This window comes from Pseudorca crassidens, chromosome 2 (assembly GCF_039906515.1).
Source record: "Pseudorca crassidens isolate mPseCra1 chromosome 2, mPseCra1.hap1, whole genome shotgun sequence".
Lineage (NCBI taxonomy): Eukaryota > Metazoa > Chordata > Mammalia > Artiodactyla > Delphinidae > Pseudorca > Pseudorca crassidens.
The window spans coordinates 168,437,032-168,463,572 of record NC_090297.1 but is presented as its reverse complement, the minus strand read 5'-3'; positions in this window follow the sequence as shown (position 1 = coordinate 168,463,572).

Sequence of the window (26,541 nt, the reverse complement as noted above, 5' to 3'; positions counted from 1 at the left end):
AGCTCTACCAAGACATTGAATGGACAATGATAAATTGGGGAGGATGGTTTTCAGATCTCAGTGATTGTGAACTTACATTTTACTGCAGTTTAACTCAGAACAAGGGAATTTTTACCTTAATTATTCACTTATTTGATAATGAAAGGGACTCTTTAATTAAATTGGAGGCCTCTCTATGTTGATTCACTATTTACAACTGGAGAATCTGGATTATGTCATTTTGTTTATGCATTTGTTCTGGTAAATTTTGTTGAGGTACATGTGTCAACATGATTTGAAATAGGAAGTAGAGTAAGGAGAGAACTTGTATCCTAGGATAGAACCAGCCTTGGAGTGGATTCGATTAGTATAAAATTTGACCCATTTCAGCACCTTATGATGACATAATTTAAACTGCACACTCTGGATTGAGGCGGATAAACAAAAGAGGGGTTAAGCCTTGATGAGGAGAGAAGCTGAACTATCCTGAGGGAATATCCTCTGTGTGTGCATGGTGGGGAGTTCCGGGAAGGGGAGGGGAGGCAGTGAGCCATACCTCTGGTTTAATTTAAGTTTAATGGTTAAGAAGCAAAGATGCTGGGCATATACCCAGAAGAAACCATAATTCAAAAAGATACATGCACTCCAGTGTTCACTGCAGCACGATTTACAATAGCCAGTACATGGAAGCAACCTAAATGTCCATTGATGGAGGAAGGGATAAAGAAGATGTGGTGCATATATACAATGGAATATTACTCAGCCATAAAATAGAACGAAATAATGCCATCTGCAGCAACATGGATGAACCTAGAGATTGTCATACTGAGTGAAGTAAGTCAGACAAAGACAAATATCATATATTGCTTATATGTGGAATCTAAAGAAAAGGGTACAAATGAACTCACTTACAAAACAGAAAAAGAGTCATGGATGTAGAAAACATACTTATGGTTACCAGGGGATAAGTGGGGGCAGGGATAAGTTGGGAGATTGGGATCGACATATACACACTATTATATATAAAATAGATAACTAATCAGAACCTGCTGTATAGCACAGGGAACTCTACTCAATACTCTGTAATGACCTATATGGGAAAAGAATCTAAAAAAAAAAAGAGTGGATATATTTGTGTGTATAACTGATTCACTTTGCTGTACATCTGAAACTAACACAACATTGTAAATCAACTATACTCCAATAAAAATTTTTAAAAAGTTAAAAAAAAAAGCGAAGATGCTGGAGGATATTAGGAGAGCACTGCTTTTTGCCTTGCCTCCCGATTCTCTAAAAAACTTCTGCCAGCATAGCAGACCCAGCTGCTTGCCCCACCTCTTACTTGCTCCAAGAGAGAATTGAGTTATCTGATTGGTAGATGGAGCCCATGGTTCATATTTCTCAGTTGATCCAAAGACGGCAATGAGAGATGAATGAGAGGGAGGAATTCTATTCTCTAGCTCTGAATGTTCCTGTAGGCAGGCTGGCCCAAGGTCCAGAATTGAAATGCAGAAGGAAGACCCTTTCATCAACAGATCTAAAGTCATGTTATCCAATTGGCTTTATCAGTAATACAGCTGACATGTTCATCTCCATCTGGGTCTAATTTCTCAAATGTATCTGAACATGAGAAGAGAGGAAAAGGATATTGTTTACTGCTTCCCTGAACATCGACACTCCTCCCTATGCATCCTGTGTTGTTCACACAGTTTGCTCGTGAGATTACTGAAGGGGAAGCTGGGGAATACATCTGGTCATCTGTTAATTACTTATTCTTCATTTAAATTTCTTTGATAAATCTAAGGAGAGAACCAACAGGTTAGGCAAGGCTTTGTGTGATCCTAAGATTTGAAAATTGTGCTTGGGCTGGAGGTTAGTTACAATATAACTTTGCTAAAGCGAGGAGACAAAAGGGGCCTCAGCAAAGAGCTTTTTTTTTTTCTTTCTTTTTACTCTTTAAAATTTGTTTTAAAAACTGCTATAAAGCAGGACAAAGATTTGACCAATATACAGACCTGATCTGCCCAGAAAAAATGAGAAAATTGAATTTAGACAGTTATGGTGCTTGTTTTGTAATTTTTGTTTCATCTCCTCTTTTCAAGGGCAAACTGATGACTTTCTTTGCATACTATACCCATTCTCTTCGCTAATCTTTAATTCACATTCTCCCAGGGACCCTAACTTCTGTAACTCACTGTCTAGACATCTGAATGACTTCCTTTCATCCTTGGTCTTCTAATACTATCAGTAAAATGTAATTGCTACCAAGATCTCAAGGAACAGTCTACTAATCGATGATAAGTGATACCAATATTCACTGTCATTGTGTACGAACAAGGTGATGCTTTGCCAAAATGCCTTAAATATGGAAGGAAATGCAATGTTAGAAGGCGCTTCAAGGATTCTTCCTGCTACTGCTTTGGCCTTCAGTCAAGAAAATAGTTAAATCAGTCTTAAACACAGATGGTAATTTCATTTTTTTTTTTTTTTTTACAGTTATGTTTTATTCAGTAGACAAAACTGAGGACTTAAGCCTGGGACACAGCATCTCAGATAAATCTGAGGGACGGCTCTGAAGAGGCAAGCAGGGAGCCAGGATACATAGGAGGTTTTGCAACAGGGACCAAGTAGTCAGAACATCAAAAAATTACTGTTAATTAAGAGAAACCAGATATCTCAAGTTAAGGAATTTAGCGCTTTTCTATGTATGGGAAGATGCAAGAGTCTGGGCTCACTGACATCATTCCTTTGATATGCACCTCAGCTATCTGGGGCCAGTATACTGTGCTTTCTTTTTTTTTTTTTTTTTTAACATCTTTATTGGGGTATAATTGCTTTACAATGGTGTGCTAGTTTCTGCTTTATAACAAAGTGAATCAGTTATACATATACATATGTTCCCATATCTCTTCCCTCTTGCGTCTCCCTCCCTCCCACTCTCCCTATCCCACCCCTCCAAGTGGTCACAGAGCACCGGGCTGATCTCCCTGGGCTACGCGGCTGCTTCCCACTAGCTATCTACCTTACGTTTGGTAGTGTATATATGTCCATGCCTCTCTCTCACTTTGTCACAGCTCACCCTTCCCCCTCCCCATATCCTCAAGTCCGTTCTCTAGTAGGTTTGTGCCTTTATTCCTGTCTTACCCCTAGGTTCTTCATGACATTTTTTTTTCTTAAATTCCATGTATATGTGTTAGCATACGGTATTTGTCTTTCTCTTTCTCACTTACTTCACTCTGTATGACAGACTCTAGGTCTATCCACCTCATTACAAATAGCTCAATTTCGTTTCTTTTATGGCTGAGTAATATTTCATTGTATATATGTGCCACACCTTCTTTATCCATTCATCCGATGATGGACACTTAGGTTGTTTCCATCTCTGGGCTATTGTAAATACAGCTGCAATGAACACTTTGGTACATGGCTCTTTTTGAATTATGGTTTTCTCAGCGTATATGCCCAGTAGTGGGATTGCTGGGTCATATGGTAGCTCTATTTGTACTTTTTTAAGGAACCTCCATACTGTTGTAGTGGCTGGACCAATTCACATTCCCACCAGCAGTGCAAGAGGGTTCCCTTTTCTCCACACCCCCTCCAGCATTTATTGTTTCTAGATTTTTGGATGATGGCCATTCTGACTGGTGTGAGATGATATCTCATTGTAGTTTTGATTTGCATTTCTCTAATGAGTAATGATGTTGAGCATTCTTTCATGTGTTTGTTGGCAGTCTGTATATCCTCTTTGGAGAAATGTCTATTTAGGTCTTCTGCCCATTTTTGGATTGGGTTGTTTGTTTTTTTGTTATTGAGCTGCATGAGCTGCTTGTAAATTTTGGAAATTAATCCTTTGTCAGTTGCTTCTTTTGCAAATATTTTCTCCCATTCTGAGGGCTGTCTATTCGTCTTGTTTATGGTTTCCTTTGCTGTGCAAAAGCTTTGAAGTTTCATTAGGTCCCATTTGTTTATTTTTGTTTTTATTACCATTTCTCTGGGAGGTGGGTCAAAAAGGATCTTGCTGTGATTTATGTCATAGAGTGTTCAGCCTATGTTTTCCTCTAAGAGTTTGATAGTTTCTGGCCTTACATTTAGGTCTTTAATCCATTTTGAGTTTATTTTTGTGTATGGTGTTAGGGAGCGATCTAATCTCATACTTTTACATGTACCTGTCCAGTTTTCCCAGCACCACTTATTGAAGAGGCTGTCCTTTCTCCACTGTACATTCCTGCCTCCTTTATCAAAAATAAGGTGACCATATGTGTGTGGGTTTATCTCTGGGCTTTCTATCCTGTTCCATTGATCTTTCTGTTTCTGTGCCAGGACCATACTGTCTTGATGACTGTAGCTTTGTAGTATAGTCTGAAGTCAGGGAGCCTGATTCCTCCAGCTCTGTTTTTCTTTCTCAAGATTGCTTTGGCTATTTGGGGTCTTTAGTGTTTCCATACAAATTGTGAAATTTTTTGTTCTAGTTCTGTGAAAAATGCCAGTGGTAGTTTGATAGGGATTGCATTGAATCTGTAGATTGCTTTGGGTAGTACAGTCATTTTCACAATGTTGATTCTTCCAATCCAAGAACATGGTATATCTGTCCATCTATTTGTATTATCTTTAATTTCTTTCATCAGTGTCTTATAATTTTCTGCATACAGGTCTTTTGTCTCCTTAGGTAGGTTTATTCCTAAATATTTTATTCTTTTTGTTGCAATTGTAAATGGGAGTGTTTTCTTGATTTCACTTTCAGATTTTTCATCATTAGTGTACAGGAATTCCAGAGACTTCTGTGCATTAATTTTGTATCCTGCAACTTTACCAAATTCATTGATTAGCTCTAGTAGTTTTCTGGTAGCATCTTTAGGATTCTCTATGTATAGTATCATGTCATCTGCAAACAGTGACAGCTTTACTTCTTCTTTTCCGATTTGGACTCCTTTTATTTCCTTTTCTTCTCTGATTGCTGTGGCTAAAACTTCCAAAACTATGTGGAATAAGAGTGGTGAGAGTGGGCAACCTTGTCTTGTTCCTGATCCTAGTGGAAATGCTTTCAGTTTTTCACCATTGAGGACGATGTTGTCTGTGGGTTTGTCATATATGGCCTTTATTATGTTGAGGAAAGTTCCCTCTATGCCTACTTTCTGCAGGGTTTTTATCATAAATGGGTGTTGAATTTTGTCAAAAGCTTTCTCTGCATCTATTGAGATGATCATACGGTTTTTCTCCTTCAATTTGTTAATATGGTGTATCACATTGATTGATTTGCGTATATTGAATAACCCTTGCATTCCTGGAATAAACCCCACTTGATCATGGTGTATGATCCTTTTAATGTCTTATTGGATTCTGTTTGCTAGTATTTTGTTGAGGATTTTTGCATCTATGTTCATCAGTGATATTGGCCTGTAGTTTTCTTTCTTTGTGACATCCTTGTCTGGTTTAGGTATCAAGGTGATGGTGGCCTCATAGAATGAATTTGGGAGTGTTCCTCCCTCTGCTATATTTTGGAAGAGCTTGAGAAGGATAGGTGTTAGCTCTTCTCTAAATGTTTGATAGAATTCACCTGTGAAGCCATCTGGTCCTGGGCTTTTGTTTGTTGGAAGATTTTTAATCACAGTTTCAATTTCAGTGCTTGTGATTGGTCTGTTTATATTTTGTATTTCTTCCTGATTCAGTCTTGGCAGGTTGTGCATTTCTAAGAATTTGTCCATTTCTTCCAGGTTGTCCATTTTATTGGCATAGAGTTGCTTTTAGTAATCTCTCATGATTTTTTGTATTTCTGCAGTGTCAGTTGTTACTTCTCCTTTTTCATTTCTAAGTCTATTGATTTGAGTCTCCTCCCTTTTTTTCTTGATGAGTCTGGCTAATGGTTTATCTATTTTGTTTATCTTTTCAAAGAACCAGCTTTTAGTTTTATTGATCTTTGCTATTGTTTCCTTCATTTCTTTTTCATTTATTTCTGATCTGATTTTTATGATTTCTTTCCTTCTGCTAACATTGGGTTTTTTTTGTTCTTCTTTCTCTAATTGCTTTAGGTGCAAGGTAGGTTGTTTATTTGAGATGTTTCCTGTTTCTTAAGGTGGGCTTGTATGGCTATAAACTTCCCTCTTAGATCTGCTTTTGCTGCATCCCATAGGTTTTCGGTCGTCGTGTCTCCATTGTCATTTGTTTCTAGGTATTTTTTGATTTCCTCTTTTATTTTTCAGTGATCACTTCGTTATTAAGTAGTGTATTGTTTAGCCTCCATGTGTTTGTATTTTTTACAGATCTTTTCCTGTAATTGATATCTAGTCTCATAGCATTGTGGTCGGAAAAGATCCTTGATACAAATTGAATTTTCTTAAATTTACCAAGACTTGATTTGTAACCCAAGATATGATCTATCCTGGAGAACGTTCCATGAGCACTTGAGAAGAATGTGTATTCTGTTGTTTTTGGATGGAGTGTCCTATAAATATCAATTAAGTCCATCTTGTTTAATGTATCATTTAAAGCTTGTGTTTCCTTATTTATTTTCATTTTGGATGATCTGTCCATTGGTGAAAGTGGGGTGTTAAAGTCCCCTACTATGAATGTCTTACTGTCGATTTCCCCTTTTATGGCTGTTAGTATTTGCCTTATGTACTGAGGTGCTCCTATGTTGGGTGCATAAATATTTACAATTGTTATATCTTCTTCTTGGATTGATTCCTTGATCATTATGCAGTGTCCTTCTTTGTCTCTTCTAATAGTCTTTATTTTAAAGTCTATTTTGTCTGATATGAGAATTGCTACTCCAGCTTTCTTTTGGTTTCCATTTTCATGAAATATCTTTTTCCATCCCCTTACTTTCAGTCTGTATGTGTCTCTAGGTCTGAAGTGGGTCTCTTGTAGACAGCAAGTACATGGGTCTTGTTTTTGTATCCATTCAGCCAATCTGTGTCTTTTGGTGGGAGCATTTAGTCCATTTACATTTAATGTAACTTATCAATATGTATGTTCCTATTCCCATTTTCTAAATTGTTTTGGGTTCGTTATTGTAGGTCTTTTCCTTCTCTTGTGTTTCTTGCCTAGAGAAGTTCCTTTAGAAGTTGTTGTAAAGCTGGTTTGGTGGTGCTGAACTCTCTCAGCTTTTGCTTGTCTGTAAAGGCTTTAATTTCTCCATCAGATCTGAATGAGATCCTTGCTGGGTAATCTTGGTTGCAGGTTTTTCTCCTTCATCACTTTAAATATGTCCTGCCAGTCCCTTCTGGCTTGCAGAGTTTCTGCTGAAAGAAAAACTGTTAAACTTAAGGGGATTCCCTTGTGTGTTATTTGTTGTTTTTCCCTTGCTGCTTTTAATATGTTTTCTTTGTATTTAATTTTTGACAGTTTGATTAATATGTGTCTTGGCGTATTTCTCCTTGGATTTATCCTGTATGGGACTCTCTGTGCTTCCTGGACTTGATTACCTATTTCCTTTCCCATATTAGGGAAGTTTTCAACTATAATCTCTTCAAATATTTTCTCAGTCCCTTTCTTTTTCTCTTCTTCTTCTGGAACCCCTATAATTCGAATGTTGGTGCATTTGATGTTGTCCCAGAGGTCTCTGAGAGTGTCTTCAGGTCTTTTCATTCTTTTTTCTTTATTCTGCTCTGCAGTAGTTATTTCCACAATTTTATATTCCAGGTCACCTATGCGTTCTTCTGCCTCAGTTATTCTGCTATTGATCCCATCTCGAGTATTTTTAATTTCATTTATTGTGTTGTTCATCATTGTTTGTTTCCTCTTTAGTTCTTCTAGGTCCTTGTTAAATGTTTCTTGCATTTTGTCTATTCTATTTCCAAGATTTTGGGTCATCTTTACTATCATTATTCTGAATTCTTTCTCAGGTAGACTGCCTATTTCCTCTTCATTTGTTAGGTCTGGTGGGTTTTTATCTTGCTCCTTCATCTGCAGTGTGTTTTTCTGTCTTCCCATTTTGCTTATCTTACCTTGTTTGGGGTCTCCGTTTTGCAGGCTGCAGGTTCATAGTTCCCATTGTTTTTGGTGTCTGTCTCCAGTGGCTAAGGTTTGTTCAGTGGGTTGTGTAGGCTTCCTGGTGGAGGGGACTAGTGCCTGTGTTCTGGTGGATGAGGCTGGATCTTGTCTTTCTCGTGGGCACGTCCATGTCTGGTGGTGTGTTTTGGGGTGTCTGTGGACTTATTATGATTTTAGGCAGCCTTTCTGCTAATGGATGTGGTTGTGTTCCTGTCTTGCTAGTTGTTTGGCATAGGATGTCCAGCACTGTAGCTTGCTGGTCGTTGAGTGAAGCTGGGTGCTGGCGTTGATATGGAGATCTCTAGGAGATTTTCGCCATTTTATTTTATGTGGAGCTGGGAGGTCTCTTGTGTACCAGTGTCCTGAAGTTGGCTCTCCCTCCTCAGAGGCACAGCACTGACTCCTGGCTGCTGTACCAAGAGCCTTTCATCCACACGGCTCAGAATAAAAGGGAGAAAAAGTAGAAAGAAAGAATTAGTAGAAGTAGAAAGAGAGAAAGAAAGAAAGGAGGGAGGGAGGGAGGAAGGAAGGAAGGAGGGAAGGAAGGAAAAAAGAAAGGAGATAAAGTAAAATAAAATAAGATAAAATATAATAGTTATTAAAATAAAAAAATAATTACGAGAAAAAAAAGAAAAAAAATTAAAAAAACAAACAAACAAAATGGTCGTATAGAACCCTAGGACAAATGGTGGAAGCAAAGCTATACAGACAAAATCTCACACAGAAGCATACACATACACACTCACAAAAAGAGGAAAAGGGGAAAAAATCATAAATCTTGCTCTCAAATTCCACCTCCTCAATTTGGGATGATTCGTTTGTGTATTCAGGTATTCCACAGATGCAGGGTACAAGTTGATTGTGGAGCTTTAATCCGCTGCTTCTGAGGCTGCTGGGAGAGATTTCCCTTTCTCCTCTTTGTTCTCACAGCTCCTAGGGGCTCAGTTTTGGATTTGGCCCCGCCTCTGCATGTAGGTCGCTGGAGGGCGTCTGTTTTTCGCTCAGACAGGACGGGGTTAAAGGAGCCGCTGATTCGGGGCCTCTGGCTCACTCGGGCCGGTGGGGGAGGGAGGGGCACGGAGTGCGGGGCGGGCCTGCTGCGGCAGAGGCCGGCGTGACGTTGCACCAGCCTGAGGCGCGCAGTGCGTTCTCCCGGGGAAGTTGTCTCTGGATCCCGGGATGCTGGCAGTGGCGGGCTGCACAGGCTCCCCGGAAGGGGGATGTGGATAGTGACCTGTGCTCGCACACAGGCTTCTTGGTGGCGGCAGCAGCCTTAGCTGCTCATGCCCATCTCTGGGGTCCGCCCTTTTAGCCGCGGCTCGCGCCCGTCTCTGAAGCTCCTTTAAGCAGCGCTCTTAATCTCCTCTCCTTGCACACCAGGAAACAAAGAGGTAAGAAAAAGTCTCTTGCCTCTTCGGCAGGTCCAGACTTTTCCCCGGACTCTCTCCCGGCCAGCCGTGGCGCACTAACCCTCTGCAGGCTGATGTTCACGCCGCCAACCCCAGTCCTCTCCCGGTGCTCCGACCGAAGCCTGAGCCTCAACTCCCAGCCCCGCCCGCCCTGGAGGGTGAGCAGACAAGCCTCTCGGGCTGGTGAGTGCTGGTCGGCCCTTATCCTCTGTGCGGGAATCTCTCTGCTTTGCCCTCCGCACCCCTGTTGCTGTGCTCTCCTCCGCGGCTCCGAAGCTTTCCCCCTCCACCACCCGCAGTCTCCGCCCGCGAAGGGGCTTCCTAGTGTGTGGAAACTTTACCTCCTTCACAGCTCCCTCCCACTGGTGCAGGTCCCGTCCCTATTCTTTTGTCTCTGTTTATTCTTTTTCCTTTTGCCCTACCCCGGTACGTGGGGGATTTCTTGGCTTTTGGGAGGTCTGAGGTCTTCTGCCAGCATTCAGTAGGTGTTCTGTAGGAGTTGTTCCATTTGTAGATGTATTTCTGGTGTATCTGTGGGGAGGAAGGTGATGTCCGCGTCTTACTCTTCCGCCATCTTCCCGGAAGCCTCAAAGAGCTCTTTATACCTCTGCATCCTGTGTTGTTGCCCCAGCTTGGAGTGACTGACACCAGAACTTCCTCCCTTTATGACAAACAAATGCCTAACTTATGAGTAGATTTAACCCAAATTTCCATTTTCCAGAAAGTTAAGGAACAACATGTAGTAGAAAAGCCAGAAACTTAAGATTAGAACTCTAGGTTCATCATGACTTGAATATGAGCACAAGAAACCTTCTTCTCTGAACTTTTTTTCTCTCTGGCAGAACTATCTTGAGTATTAAATTAGGCATATTAAAAAAAGCACCTAATACTATGTCCAGGGGTTGTTCAACCATAGATTATTTTTGCTAGTATTGGTAATGGCTTATTAAGCAATTTTTGAGATAATGTGTCACCGTTTCTAGTACATGATAATCAATAAATATTCTTTATTGAAGTATGGTTACTGTACAATATTATATAAATGCAGGTGTACAATATAGTGATTCACAATTTTTAAAGGTTATACTCCATTTATAGTTACTATAAAATATTGGCTATATTCCCCATATTGTACAACATATCCTTGGAGCTGATTTTATACCTAATAGTGACAACTACAAATTGGCACTTGCCATCTACCTCTGTAAGGATTAAATCATGACTCACTGCAGCTGCTGACCTTCAACACCCCCTGAAAGGAGTTCAGGGTGGAGATCAGGAATAAGGCACTCTGTGCTCTGGGAAAAACTGGCAGAACAGTCTTCAGATAGTTAGATATTTTCAGAAGATTTTATGAGCCCAGTTCTTGCATCTCCTCTTATCTAGAAAAGCACTAGAATCCTTCATGGTGACGTCTGCTCCTGGTGACTAGCAGTAACCTGCGTGAGACTAGCAGAAACCTCTGCAAAATATATGTACCTGATTTCATGGATTCCTCCTTCACCAAAATCACATACATACTGACCTTCCCCCCTACCTCTTTGGAGCAGTTTCTCAGAGCTATCTGAGATGCTGCCTCCTGGGCTATAATCCTCATTCGCCCCCAGTAAAACTTAATACTCTCACGTTGTGCATTTTTCTGTCGACGATAGTATGTACCTCTTACTCCCGTATATTGCCCCTCCCCTTTCCTTCTCCTGACTGGTAACCGCTAGTTTGTTCTCTGTATCTGTGAATCTGCTTCTTTTTTGTTATATTCACTGGTTTCTTGTATTTTTTAGATTCCACATATAAGTGATAGCATACACAATTTGTCTTCCTCTGTCTGGATAGTTAATATTAATTCCTTTTAGTTCAGACTTTGCCCCTGAAGAATGAGTAATAGAATCCAAACTAAAGAAGTTTTGCTTTATTTTTTAAATAGAAAAGTGCAATGTAAAAATCTTATAAAGAAACATCTGTCAAATGAAATTCATAAGTTTCCCTACTTGGGAAAGTTCTCATTTGTGCCCTGTTATTTATGGTGCAGGTTTAAGATCATGTTGGGTGGCCCAGCTGTTCCTCCTGTGCATTAGGAATATCAGGCACTTCTTAAATCCAAGAGCAATAGCTCTTTCCCTTATGATCCAGCTCAGAAGATGTTGCAGTCCGTTGGACCAAAAGTTGAGTAGGGCCATAAACCAAAGCTGGGCTTTTCTTCTTCCAGTTTGCATGCTTTCTGTGGTTTGTAATGTGATTGGTAACCAGGAAAGCTCAATATAACCAGCTCATTGCATCTGGGTTAAAATGTATGCAAAATTATAAACACTGGCAGCAGCCTCAGCTGAGGAGAGGCACCATGTTTATTCAAGAATATGGCATGATAGTAATCCAGCTCCTGGCATATGATACATTTCTTAAGGCCAAAACTCAAATGACCCACGTTAGAAGTCTTTTATGAAAGCCTCAGGCATGTAGTGCTTATTTGATTTTTAGGAGAAATCACAAGAAATGTTGGTGAGTAAAGGGGGAAAGTGCAGAGAGGGTTAAAAAAAACTTGTTAACATGAAATCAATTTCAGAGACTTTTTAATCTTTGGAAAAGTGATATTACTGGACCAAATGATAGTCCCTCTATAAAGAAAACACTCTACCGCTTCTCAAAGTATTTCTTAATATGCATCTAAAGTTTCGTTGTTAAACAGTCAAATTTTCCAAATTTTTTTTTCTCTGGAAAAGTATTACTTCATGGTTCCCAAGTTTCCAATCACTTAACATATGAAACATTGAAGTTTAAGAGTCAGATGCTCCAAGTGAAAAGCATCTGTTTGATGTAGGCAAGGTCTCTGACAAATTCAGTGTTAAAAGGCTCTTTGAGCTGCTCTTTGAAAATATATCACTTTATAATAAATCTCTGGGCTCTGACACAGTGATGAGGTCTGCTTTTATAGACTTAGGCAGGAGGATCTGTTTCCCACACCTGGCTCTCTGTGAGATGAGAGTGGCAAGTTTTAAAATCTAAATTCACACACAGCTTCAGGTTTAGGTGCTGACCTAAGTGCCTTTATTTTCTTTACATTCAGGACAAATATTCTCAGAAGACACCAAATTGTAAAAGATGCAAGGAGCAAAGGCTGCAGAAATATTATGACAGTTGCTGAGGCCGTGTCATCATGGCTTATGGATTTTGAGATAGTTGGTACAATTATTTCAGCCACCGTGGGGACTGGTTGATTTGCACAGAGAATGCGTTCCATGTAGAATGTTCTCTTTCAGAGCTGCTTCAGAGCATGAAAGCTATAGTGAAAATGGATATCTTTCTCGACATGGAGGACTATTGTAATGATAAATTAGACACCTAAAAGTAGCACACATCTTTAAAAAATTGCATTCTATGTTCACTATATAACCTTTATATACCATAGATAAACAAAAAGGAAGTGAATTTCACCATCTAGAAATAACCACTTTTGACATACATTGATTTCTCTTACATAACATGGACTCCATGTTATTTTTTAATATTGTTTAAGATAGTGGTTTTGTCACATAATATGTTAGGACCATCATTCAATCAATCTATTTCTCTCTCTCCCTCTCGCACTTTCTGTAGTGTGTGTGTTTATATTCATTTTAATGATTACATAATGTTCCATTATATGGATGGGTACCATCTCTTTCTAAAAGAAAGGCCAGACCTGTCTTCCCTGCACTGCTTTCAGAAACCAAAATCTAATAAACCACAGCAGAAATTGACACAACATTGTAAATCAACTATACTTTCATAAAATAAATCATATTTTTAAAAAATCTGATGAGTCAGCAAATTGCACCACAAATCATGAGCCAGACTGGGCTAGAGGCTGGTGCTGGACATTTTACTTTTGAATGTTAAATAAAAAACTTTAATTAAAAAAAAAGAAATCATCACCCAGCCAAATAACTAGATGATCACCAATGATTTATGTAGACCCTCAAGCTTCTCTCCTATTTTATTTCCTTTCCCTCCCACCAAAAGAAACCACTATCATTAAGTTTCTGGGTTTCTATCATTCTCTTCCTTTTTAAAAAACAAACTATACACACACACACACACACACACACACACGCACACACACACACATGTGCATGAGAGGGTACAATATGTGGCCTATTTTCTCTGCTATTTGGCCTTTGTAAAAATAGGATCATCTTGTTTGTGGCTTTCTTTATCCCTTAGCATTATGAATGTTTTAGGATTCATCCATATTACTGAATGTAATTAATTCCTGTGTAATATTCCACAGTGTTGAAATATTCCTATTTATCCATTCTAATGTTGATGGACATTTGTGTTGTTAGGAATGTGTGTGTGTGTGTGTTGCTCTTATAAACACCACCGATGTGAATATTCTTGTGCATGTGTCCTGACACATGAGCAAAAACATCAAGGAATGAAAATACTGGGTCATAGATTATGCTAATATTTGGCTGTACAATAAAATGTCAAATTATTTTCCAAAGTGGATTGTGCCAATTATGCTCCCACCCAAAGTACACAAAAGTGCATGAAAGTACTAGTTGCTCCATATTCTTGACATGGAGGAGTATTATAATGATACTGCTCATATCTTTTATTCATTTTCCCCTGGGTTTTTTCTTTTGTTTATTTAATTGCAGGAATTTAAAATAACACATTCTGAGTTTGTTGCTGAATAACTGAGTGGCTAATATTTTCTTCCATTCTCTGTCCTACGATTTTACTCTCTGTGTGGTGCCTTTTGATGAATAGAAACTCTTTGATTTTAATTTAGTCCAATTTAAAAATTTTCCCCTTCATGGCTAGTACCTTTTGTGTAATACCAACCTGTGTTCAAGAAATATTTTTGCCTACTCTAAAGTCACAAAGATATTTTCCTATGTTTATTTCCAGAAGTAAACCAATTAGACCTGTGTTTTGTTTAAAACTGATTTTTGTGTATGGTGTGATAGGACTCAAGTTTCACTTTTTTTCCATATGGGTATTCAATTTACCTAATCCCATCAACTGAAGTAACTATTATTTCCTCCACATTGCTCTGTTATCTTTGTTATACTCTGGTGACCATACATATTTGAGCCTGTTTCTTTCCCTCTGTTCCACTGGCCTCTTCTTACATCAGTGCCTCAAAGTATTAATTATTATCATTTTTATAATAGGACTTGAGGTCTGGTAGCATAAGTCTTCCAGTTTTTATTTCTTCTTAAAGATGGACTTGACTAGTATAGGTCCCCTGGATTTCCTTACAAATTTTAGAATCAGGATGTCAATATCCAAAAAAACAATTGACATTTTGATTGAAACTTTATTGAAACTATAGATCAATTTGGGGAGAATTGACACCATTACAATGACTTTTACTATACATGAACATGTTATATATCATTCCATTTATTTAGGATAATTTTAGTTTCTCTCAGTAATGTTTCTGGTTTCTTTCATTGTTTTTGGCTTTTAATGTAGAGGTAGTGTACATCTTTTACTATGTTTATTATATGTGCTGTTTGTTGCTCCTGTTGTAAAAGTAGTTTTAAAATTTACTTTTCTATTAGTTTATTCTAGTGTATAGAAATACAATTTGTTTTTATCAATCTGGGATGCAGCAAACTAGCTAAATTCACTTATTAATTCTAATAGTTTGGCTGTAAGTCATTTGGGTTTTCTATGTTTAAAATCATTTTATCTGCAAAAATTGCACTTGTATTTCTTCCTCTCTAATTCTTATGCCTTTCATTTCTTTTTCTTGCCTTGTTGCACAGAGGAGAACCTCTATTTCAATATTGAATAAAAGTAACAAGAGTGGACAACCTTGTTTCCATTCCCAGCATCGGGAAATCTTTCAACAAATCACAACTAAATATAATGTAGATATTTTGTAGATACCTTTCATCAGATTAAGGAAGTTTCCTTCTATTCTTAGATTCTGAGTGTTTATCATGAACGGATATTGAATTTTATTTTTCTGTAACTATAAAGATGATGAAGATAAAAGAAAATCCACATGACTTTTCTCCCCTTTTCTCTTCATGTGGTAGATCACATTGATTGAGTTTTGAATTTTGAACCCCATTTGGTCATGATGCTCTATTCCTTTTATGTATTGCTGGATTTGGTTTGTTAATATTTTGTTTAGAATTTTTTAATCTCTGTTCCTAAGATAAATTTGCCTGTAATTTTCCTATTTATAATGTTCTTATCAGGTTTTTCTATCAAAGTTTAATTACATTATAAAATAAGTTAGGAAGTGTTCCTTTTTTCCTATTCTCTAGAAGAGTTTTTATAATATTGGTTTTATTGCTTCCTTAAATGTCTGGGAGAATTCACAAGTGAAACTATCTGGGCTTAGAGTTTTCTTTTGGTGGAGATTATTTAATATTATTTAAATATTTCAGATTTATTAGCATATAATTATTAATAATTGTCTCATTATGTTTTGAATATCTGTACAAAACATAGTGATGGCCTCTTTTACTAGAGGCTAATTTGAGCCCTTTCTCTCTTTCGCGCTCTCTCTCTCCCTCTCTCCCTGCTTTTAAAACTGATTGAGACATGCCTTAAAGTCCAGCATACTGTTGACTTTAGTAAATGTTCTATGTGCACTGCAAACAAATGTATATTTTGTTATTAGTTACTAGTTTATCCATTAGATCAAGTTTCTTAATTGTTTTTTCAGATGTTCTATATATTTGCTGATATTTTTGTTTGATCTGCTTGTTCTACTTTATCTTTTTAAAAATTATATTAAAGCATTTAAAGATGAAGTAATTTTTACATTTCACTTCCTCTCTATTAGATTATAAATTATGTATTATTTTACTATTTTTAATGATTACTTTAGATAATGCAATATGTATCCTTGACTTATTACAACTTTAATGTGGATTAATCCTTTTGCCATTTCCAAGACAATGCAAAAACTTTAGGGCCAATTTATTTACTCCTCTGACACCACTTTTGCTATTTTTAAAATGTATTTCCATTCTATATGCATTTTAAGCTCTACAAGGCATTATTATTATCATCATTATTTAATACAGTCAGTATTTATTAAGATGTACATATTTACCCTTTTAATTGCTCTTTACCTCTTCCCGAATTTCCATGTGTCAATCCAGAATAAGCTTTCTTCTACCTAATGACATTTTAAATTTTTTTTCTTATTTATTTTTTCTTCTTCTTTTTATTAAAGAAAAATTGATTTACAATGTTACATAAGTTTCAGGTATACAACATACTGATTCAATAATTTTTTTTAGATTATACTCCATTTAAAGTTATTATAAAATATTGGCTATATTTTCTGTGCTGTACAATATATCCTTGTGTCTTATTTATTTTATGCATAGTATTTTGTACCTCTTAATCCCCTACCCCTATCTTGCCCCTCCCTCCTTCCCTCTCCCTACTGGTAGCCACTAGTTTATTCTCTGTATCTGCGAGTCTGTTTCTGTTTTGTTATAATCATTTGTTTTATTTTTTAGATTCCACAGTGTTAATATATAGTATTTGTCTTTCTCTGTCTGACTTATTTCACTAAGCATGATACCCTCCATGACCATCCATGTTATTGAAAATGGCAAAATTTCATTCTTTTTCATAGCTGAGTAACATTCACTTGTATATGTATACCACATCTTTATACATTTATATCTCTTTTTTTCAACATCTTTATTGGAGTATAATTGCTTTACAATGGTGTGTTAGTTTCTGCTGTGTAACAAAGTGAAGCAGTTATATCCGATGTATGTATATCCCCATATGCCCACCCTGTTGCGTCTCCCTCCCACCTTCCCTATCCCACCACTCTTGGTGGTAACAAAGCACTGACCTGATCTCCCTGTGCTATGCGGCTGCTTCCCACTAGCTATTTTACATTTGGTAGTGTATATATGTCAGTGCTACTCTCTCACTTCGTCCCAGGTTACCCTTCCCCCTTCCCATGTCCTCAAGTCCATTCTCTACGTCTGCATCTTTATTTCTGTCCTGCCCCTAGGTTCATTAGAACCTTTTTTTTTTTTTAATGCCATATGTATGTGTTAGCATATGGAATTTTTTTTTTTCTATTTCTGACTTACATCACTCTGTATGACAGACTCTAGGTCCATCCACCTTGCTACAAATAACTCAATTTCGTTTCTTTTTATGGCTGAGTAATATTCCATTGTATATATGTGCCACATCATCTTTATCCATTCATCTGTTGATGGACACTTAGGTTGCTTCCATGTCCTGGCTATTGCAAATAGTGCTGCAATGAATATTGTGGTACATGTCTCTTTTTGAATTATGGTTTTCTCAGGGTATATGCCCAGTAGTGGGATTGCTGGGTCATATGGTAGTTCTATTTTTAGTGTTTTAAGGAACCTCCATACTGTTCTCCATAGTGGCTGTATCAATTTATATTCCCACCAACAGTGCAAGAGGGTTCCCTTTTCTCCACACCCCCTCCATCATTTATTGTTTGTAGATTTTTTGATGACGGCCACTCTGTCTGGTATGAGGTGATGCCTCATTGTAGTTTTGATGTGCATTTTTCTAATAATTAGTAATGTTGAGCATCCTTTCATGTGTTTGTTGACAGTCTGTATATCTTCTCTGGAGAAATGTCTGTTTACGTCTTCTGACCATTTTTGGATTGGGTTGTTTGTCTTTTTGATATTGAGCTGCATGAGCTCCTTACATATTTTGGAGATTAATCCTTTGTCAAGTTGCTTCGTGTGCAAATACTTTCTCCCATTGTGAGGGTTGTCTTTTCGTCTTGTTTGTAGTTTCCTTCGCTGTGCAAAAGCTTTTAAGTGTCATTAGGTCCCATTTGTTTATTTTTGTTTTTGTTTCCGTTACTCTAGGGGGTGGGTCAAAAAGGATCTTGCTGTGATTTATGTCATAGAGTGTTCTGCCTATGTCCTTTAAGAGTCTTAGAGTGTCTGGCCTTACTTTTAGGTCTTTAATCCATTTTGAGCTTATTTTTGTGTATGGTGTTAGGGAGTGTTCTAATTTCATTCTTTTACATGTAGCTGTCCAGTTTTCCCAGCACCACTTACTGAAGAGACCGTCTTTTCTCCATTGTATATCCTTGCCTCCTTTGTCATAGATGGGTGGGTGGGTTTATCTCATAGTTGGTTGGGTTTATCTCTGGGCTTTCTATCCTGTTCCATTGATCTATATATCTGTTTTTGTGCCAGCACCATACTGTCTCGATTAGAGTAGCTTTGTAGTATAGTCTGAAGAAAGGGAGCCTGATTCCTCCAGCTCCTCTTTTCTTTCTCAAGATTGCTTTAGCTATTCAGGGTCTTTTGTGTTTCCATACAAATTGTGCAATTTTTTGTTCTAGTTCTTTGAAAAATGCCATTGGTAGTTTGATAGGGATTGCACTGAATCTGTAGATTCCTTTGGGTAGTAGAGTCATTTTCACAATGTTGATTCTTCCAATCCAAGAACATGGTATACCTCTCCATCTGTTTGTATCATCTTTAATTTCTTTCAGCAGCACCTTATAGTTTTCTGCATACAGGTCTTTTGTCTCCTTAGGTAGGTTTATTCTTAGGTATTTTATTCTTTTTGTTGCAGTGGTAAATGGAAGTGTTTCCTTAATTTCTCTTTCAGATTTTTTCATCATTAGTGTATAGGCATGCAAGAGATTTCTCTGCATTAATTTTGTATGCTGCTACTTTACCAGATTCATTGATTAGCTCTAGTAGTTTTCTAGTAGCATATTTAGGCATCTCTGTGTATAGTATCATGTCTTCTGCAAACAGTGACAGTTTTACTTCTTTTCTGATTTGGATTCCTTTTATTTCTTTTTCTTCTCTGATTCCTGTGGCTAAAAATTCCAAAACTATGTTTAATAATAGTGATGAGAGTGGGCAACCTTGTCTTGTTCCTGATTTTAGAGGAAATGGTTTCAGTTTTTCACCATTGAGAGTGATGTTGGCTGTGGGTTTATCATATATGGCCTTTATTATATTGAGGTAGGTTTCTTCTATGCCTACTTTCTGGAGAGATGTTATAAATCAGTATTGAATTTTGTCAAAAGCTTTTTCTGCATCTATTGAGATTATCATATGCTTTTTCTCTTTCAATTTGTTAATATGGTGTATCGCATTGATTGATCTGCACATATTGAAGAATCCTTGCATTCCTGGGATAAATGCCACTTGACCATGGTGTATGACCCTTTTAATGTGCTGTTGGATTCTGTTTGCTAGTATTTTGTTGAGGAATTTTGCATCTATGTTCATCAGTGTTATTGGCCTGTCATTTTCTTTTTTTGTGACTTCTTTGTCCGGTTTTGGTATCAGGGTGATGGTGGCCTTTGTACAATGAGTTTGGGAGTGTTCCACCCTCTGCTCTCTTGTGGAAGAGTTTGAGAGGGATAGGTGTTAGCTTTTCTCTAAATGTTTGATAGAACTAACCTGTGAAGCCATCTGGTCCTGGGCTTTTGTTTGTTGGAAGATTTTTAATCACAGTTTCAATTTCAGTGCTTGTGATTGGTCTGTTTATATTTTCTATTTCTTCCTGTTTCAGTCTCAGAGGTTGTGCTTTTCTAAGAATTTGTCCATTTCTTCCCAGTTGTCCAATTTATTGGTATATAGTTGCTTGTAGTAATCTCTCATGATCCTTTGTATTTCTGCAGTCAGTTTTTACCTCTCCGTTTTCATTTCTAATTCTGTTGATTTGAGTCTTCTCTGTTTTTTCTTCATGAGTCTGGCTAATGGTTTATCAATTTTGTTTATCTTCTCAGAGAACCAGCTTTTAGTTTTATTGATCTTTGCTATTGCCTCGTTCATTTCTTTTTCATTTATTTCTGATCTGATCTTTATGATTTCTTTCCTTCAGTTAACTTTGGTGTTATTTTGTTCTTCTTTCTCTAATTGCTTTAGGTGTAAGGTTAGGTTGTTTATTTGAGATGTTTCTTGTTTCTTGAGGTAGGATTGTATTGCTATAAACTTCCCTCTTAGAACTGCTTTTGCCACCTCCCATAGGTTTTGGGTCATCATGTTTTCATTGTCATTTGTTTCTAGGTATGTTTTGATTTCCTCTTTGATTTCTCCAACGATCTCTTAGCTATTTAGTAGTGTATTGTTTAGCCTCCAAGTGTTTGTATTTTTTACAGTTTTTTTCCTGTAATTGATATCTAGTCTTATAGTGTTGTGGTCAGAAAAGATACTTGATACGATTCAATTTTCTAAAATTTACCAAGGCTTGATTTGTGACTGAAGATATGATCTATCCTGGAGAATGTTCCATGAGTCCTTGAGAAGAAAGTGTATTCTGTTGTTTTTGGATGGATTGTCTTATAAATATCCATAAGTCCATCTTGTTTAATGTGTCATTTAAAGCTTGTGTTTCCTTATTTATTTTCATTTTGGATGATCTGTCCAATGGTGAAAGTGAGGTGTTAAAAGTCCCATACTATTATTGTGTTACTGTCAATTTCCCCTTTCATGGCTGTTAGCATATGCCTTATGTATTGAAGTGCTCCTATGTTGGGTGCATAAATATTTACAATTGTTATTTCTTGCATTGACCTCTTGATCATTATGTAGTGTCCTTCTTTGTCTCTTGTAATAGTCTTTATTTTAAAATCTATTTTGTCTTATATGAGAATTGCTATTCCATCTTTCTTTTGATTTCCATTTGCATGGAATACCTTTTTCCATCCCCTCACTTTCAGTCTGTATGTGTTCCTAGGTCTGAAGTTGTTCTCTTGTAAACAGCATACATACAGGTCTTCTTTTTGTGTCCATTCAGCCAGTCTATGTCTTTTGGTTGGAGCATTTAATTCATTTACATTTGAGGTAGTTATCGATGTGTATGTTCCTATTATCATTTTCTTAATTGTTTTGGTTTTGTTATTGTAGGTCTTTTCCTTCTCTTATGTTTACTGCCTAGAGAAGTTCCTTTAGCATTTGTTGTAGAGCTGGTTTGGTGGTGCTGAATTCTCTTAGCTTTTGCTTGTCTGTAAAGTTTTTAATTTCTCTATCGATTCTGAATGAGATCCTTGCTGGGTAGAGTAATCTTGGTTGTAGGTTTTTCCCTTTCATCACTTTAAATATGTCCTGCCTCTCCCTTCTGGCTTGCAGAGTTTCTGCTGAAAGATATCAGCTGTTAACCTTACGGGGATTCCCTTTTATGTTTTTTGTTGTTTTTCCCTTGCTGTTTTTAATATTTTTTCTTTGTATTTAATTTTTGATAGTTTGATTAATATGTGTCTTTGCATGTTTCTCCTTGTATTTATTCTGTGTGGGACTCTCTGTGCTTCTTGGACATGATTGACTATTTCTTTTCCTATGTTAGGGAAGTTTTCAACTATAATCTCTTCAAATATTTTCTCAGACCCTTTCTTTTTCTCTTCTTCTTCTGGGACCCCTATAATTTGAATGTTGATGTGTTCAGTGTTGTCCCAGTGGTCTCTGAGACTGTCCTCAATTCTTTTCATTCTTTTTTCTTTATTCTGTTCTGTGGCAGTTATTTCCACTGTTTTATCTTCCAGGTCGTTGATCCATTATTCTGCATCTGTTATTCTGCTATTGATTCCTTCTAGAGAATTTTTAGTGTCATTTATTGTGTTGTTCATCGTTGTTTGTTTGCTCTTTAGTTCTTCTAGGTCCTTGTTAAACGTTTCTTTTATTTTCTCCATTCTATTTCCAAGATTTTGGATCATCTTTACTATCATTACTCTGAATTCTTTTTCAGGTAGGCTGCCTATTTCCTCTTCATTTGTTTGCTCCAGTGGCTTTTTACCTTTCTCCTTCATCTGCTGCATATTTCTCTGTCTTCTCATTTTGCTTAACTTACTGTGATTGGGGTCTCCTTTTCACAGGCTGCAGGTTTGTAGTTCCTGTTGTTTTTGGTGTCTGTCCCCAGTGGGTCAGGTTGGTTCAGTGGGTTGTGTAGGCTTCCTGGTGGAGGGTACTGGCTCCTGTGTTCTGGTTGGTGGGGCGGAATCTTATCTTTCTGGTGGGCAGGGCTGCATCTGGTGGTGTGTTTTGGGGTGTCTGTGAACTTATTATGATTTTACACAGCCTCTCTTCTAATGGGTGTGGCTGTGTTCCTGTCTTGTTAGTTGTTTGGCAGGGGGCATCCAGCACTGGAGCTTGCTGGCTGTTGGGTGGAGCTGGATCTTAGCATTGAGATGGAGATCTCTGGGAGAGCACTCGCTGATTGATATTACATGGAGCTGGGAGGTCTCTGGTGGTCCAATGTCCTGAACTTGGCTCTCCCACCTCAGAGGCTCAGGCCTGACACCAAGCCAGAGCACCAAGACCCTGTCAGCCACATGGCTCAGAAGAAAGGGAGAAAAGATAGGAAAATAAATAGTAATAATAATAAAAATTATTAAAATAGAAAAATAATAATAAAAAAAGAAGAGAGCAACAAAACCAATAAACAAATCCACCAATGATAACAAGTGCTAAGAACTAAACGAAGATAAACATAAAAATCAAAGACAGATCAATCACAGAAAGCAAACCCCAAGTCTACAGTTGCTCCCAAAGTCCACTGCCTCAAGTTTGGGATGATTTGTTGTCTATTCAGGTATTCCACAGATGCAGGGTACATCAAGTTGATTGTAGGGATTTAATCTGCTGCTCCTGAAGCTACATGGAGAAATTTCCTTTCTCTTCTTTGTTCGCACAGCTCCTGGCGTTCAGCTTTGGTTTTGGCCCCACCTCTGCATGTAGGTTGACCTCAGGCATCTGTTCCTGCCCAGACAGGAGGGGGTTAAAGCAGCAGCTGATTAGGGAGCTCTTGCTCACTCAGACCAGGGGGAGAGAGGGGTATGGTAGTCATAATTGGAATGTGTGGCGATCCTGGGATGGCAGAGGCCTGCGTGACGTTGCAACAGCCTGAGGTGCGCTATGTGTTCTCCTGGGGATGTTGTCCCTGGATCACGGGACCCTGGCAGTGGTGGGCTGCACAGGCTCCTGGAGTAGGGGTGTGGATAGTGACCTGTGCTTGCACACAGGATTCTTGGTGGCTGCAGCAGCAGTGTTAGTGTTTCATGCCCATCTCTGGGGTCTGTGGCTTGTGCCCATCTCTGGAGCTTGTTTAGGTGGTACTTCACCTTCTGTGGGCAGATGGGGAAGGAATCCCCTCTCCTCATGTACCCTGAAACAATGATCTCTTGCCTCTTTGGCAGGTCCAGAGATTTTCCTGGACTCCCTGCCGGCTAGCTGTGGTGTACTAGCCCCCTCAGGCTGTATTCACGCAGCCAACCCCAGTCCTCTCCTTGGGATCTGAACTCTGTAGCCTCAGCTCCCAGCCCCCACCCGCCCCGATAGGTGAGCAGACAAGCCTCTCGGGCTGGTGAGTGTTGGTCAGCACCGCTCCTCTCTGCGGGAATCTCTCCACTTTGCCCTCTGCATCCCTGTTGCTGAGCTCTCCCCATTGGCTTCAAAGCCCCCCCTCCGCCCACCCCCTGTCTCCACCAGTAAAGGAGCTTCCTAGTGTGTGGAAACTTTTCCTTCTTCACAGCTCCCTCCCAGAGGTGCAGGTCCCATCCCTATTCTTTTGTCTCTCTTTTTTCTTTTGCCCTACCCAGGTACGTGGGGATTTTCTTGCCTTTTGGAAAGTCTGAGGTCTTCTGCCAGCGTTCAGTAGGTGTTCTGTAGGAGTTGTTCCACATGTAGATGTATTTTTGATGTACTTGTGGGGAGGAAGGTGATCTCCACGTCTTACTCCTCCACCATCTTTAAGTTTCCCCTCTAAAACCTTTTTTAAATTGTTGCTTTCAAGTTAGTCAACTGATGACGATTTCTTTAAGTTTCTCACTTGGGAGGGGAGTATGGTAGATGGTCTGAAAATGTCTTTATTTTGATTTTATGTTTAAGAATACATATACTGCATATATAATTCTAGGTTGGCACTTATTTTCTTTCAGCACTTTGTATAATTCCATTGACTTTTATATTCTGTTATTTCTGTTGAGAAGTCAATTTTAATTTCATTGTTTTTTTTTAAGAATAATGAGTATTTTTCCCCCTAACTTCTATTAAGATTTTTCTCTTCATATTTTGTTTTCAGCTGTTTTAATATGACAGTGTTAGTTGTGAATTTCTGCCATTCTGCTTGGTGTTCATAGTGCTTCTTGAATTTCTGTATTGATGTCTTTCTCAGCTCTCGTCTCTTCAACACTTATTTCTGTCTTGTTTTCTCAGTTTTTTCTTCTGGAATTCCATTTTTACACAGGTTAATCCTTTTCACTGTGTGCCATACATTTTACCTCCTTTTCTGTGTTATTATTATTTTTGTCCCTATGATTCAGTTTGGATATTTTCTACTGACCATCTTCCAGTTTGCCAACACTTTTACAGCTGCATTGAATCTCCTTTTAAGCACATTTATCAAATTTTTAATTTGGGGTATGATTTTTTCAGTTTGGGAATTTAAATTTTCTTTATATAAATAAATATATATATATATATATATATAGCAATTCTCTGCTAGTATTCTTGATCTTGTAATTACAACTAATTCAACAGTGATACCCAAAAACTCCAATTTTCTCTTGTGCCTCTGTTTCTACTGTCGATTTTTTCTCTTGATTTTCACTTGTTTGGTTTTGTCTCTTGTAATGCCTTTTATTTCAAGGAAAAACTTGAGAAATAATTTGAAACTTTGGATGATGTTATCTTTGTTCAGAGAGTTAACTTTATTCTAATTGGCAGTTAATCTAGGGCAATAGTATCATAATTAAATCATATATTAAGGATATTTAATTATGTCAAATATTAAATATTAGAGTTCTCAGCCTTTCTGAGGCTTCAGCTACAGAGAGTTGATTCCTAGCACTAGTGTGGATCCCTTCAAGGATCTAAGTGACGATTTTATATGTTCAAAAAAGCCCTACCTCCATGGTAGTTTCTAAACTAAAAGTTTTATTTCCAAACCCAGGAAGATTGAAAGAAGCTTTGTTCACTTTAGTGGCTTCTTCACTCATGTCTTTCAAATTAGCAAACATCTGAAGAGGAGACATGTAGATAAATGTTGCACTCATTTCTCTGCCTCTCCCTTCTGTATTGTATCTTGGCTCATCACATTCCTCCGCCTTGGTAGTCCTCCAGTGTTTTAGAACTAACATTTAAATTTGTCCAGTGTTTCTAGTTGTTCTCAGATGGATGGTTGTGCTGCCATAAGCTATTGCTATGTTTTAAAATATGAATGGGGCTTCCCTGGTGGCACAGTGGTTGAGAGTCCGCCTGCCGATGCAGGGGACACGGGTTTGTGCCCCGGTCCGGGAGGATCCCACATGCCATGGAGCAGCTGGGCCCGTGGGCCATGGCCGCTGGGCCTGCGCGTCTGGAGCCTGTGCTCCACAACGGGAGAGGCTGCAACAGTGAGAGGCCCACGTACCAAAAAAAAAAAAAAAAAAATGAATTAATGAAATACTTCAAAGCACAGAAAAAATGCAAAAAGAATGATATTATAAGATTTAACATGAAAAAATTTGAAAATAGAAAGCCTAAGGTGAGAATATGTTTCAGAGGTATAAATAAAACCCATGAAGGAGGGAAAATGATTTAATATGGGAAATTCATAATGGAAAAAATGATTTTCTCTATATTGAAGAAAGAGCTGACTCTAAAGCTTAGACACACTCATTGTATTCCAGAATGGGATGAGACAAGACCTATCTTGTCATATATGGAACAGAATTTCTGAACTCAAAGGTTATAAAGAAAAATATTCCAAGCTTCCAAGCAAAAGGAGCTTACCAGCCATCAAGGAATGCTAATTAAAGCCACAAAGAGTTGCCACATTCTTTGATCAAAATAATTAAAATAATTAAAAGGTGATTCTCTTCTCTGTAAAATAATTAAGATTTTAAGTCATAAAACTTAAAAATTAAGAAACATGCCCTTTAGGAATCCTTGGATAAAAAAGAAAACATCAAAAAAGACTGTAAACCAAGATAGAAAGTGATGGAAAGGAGAATACATTATATCAGAGTCCATGGAGCTCAGTAATACTGTATTCAGAGGAAAAGGAATAGCTTTAAATGTCTTCCTCATTAGAGAAAAAAAGATGAAAAATTAAGAAATTAGTTGTCATCAAACCCCACCATAACATTGTAAGTAAGGTTCAAAACATTCAATTACATTTTTACATAATTATTGAAATGACCTGGATGAGTCTATACATCAGTTATGGTCCAGCAATAAAA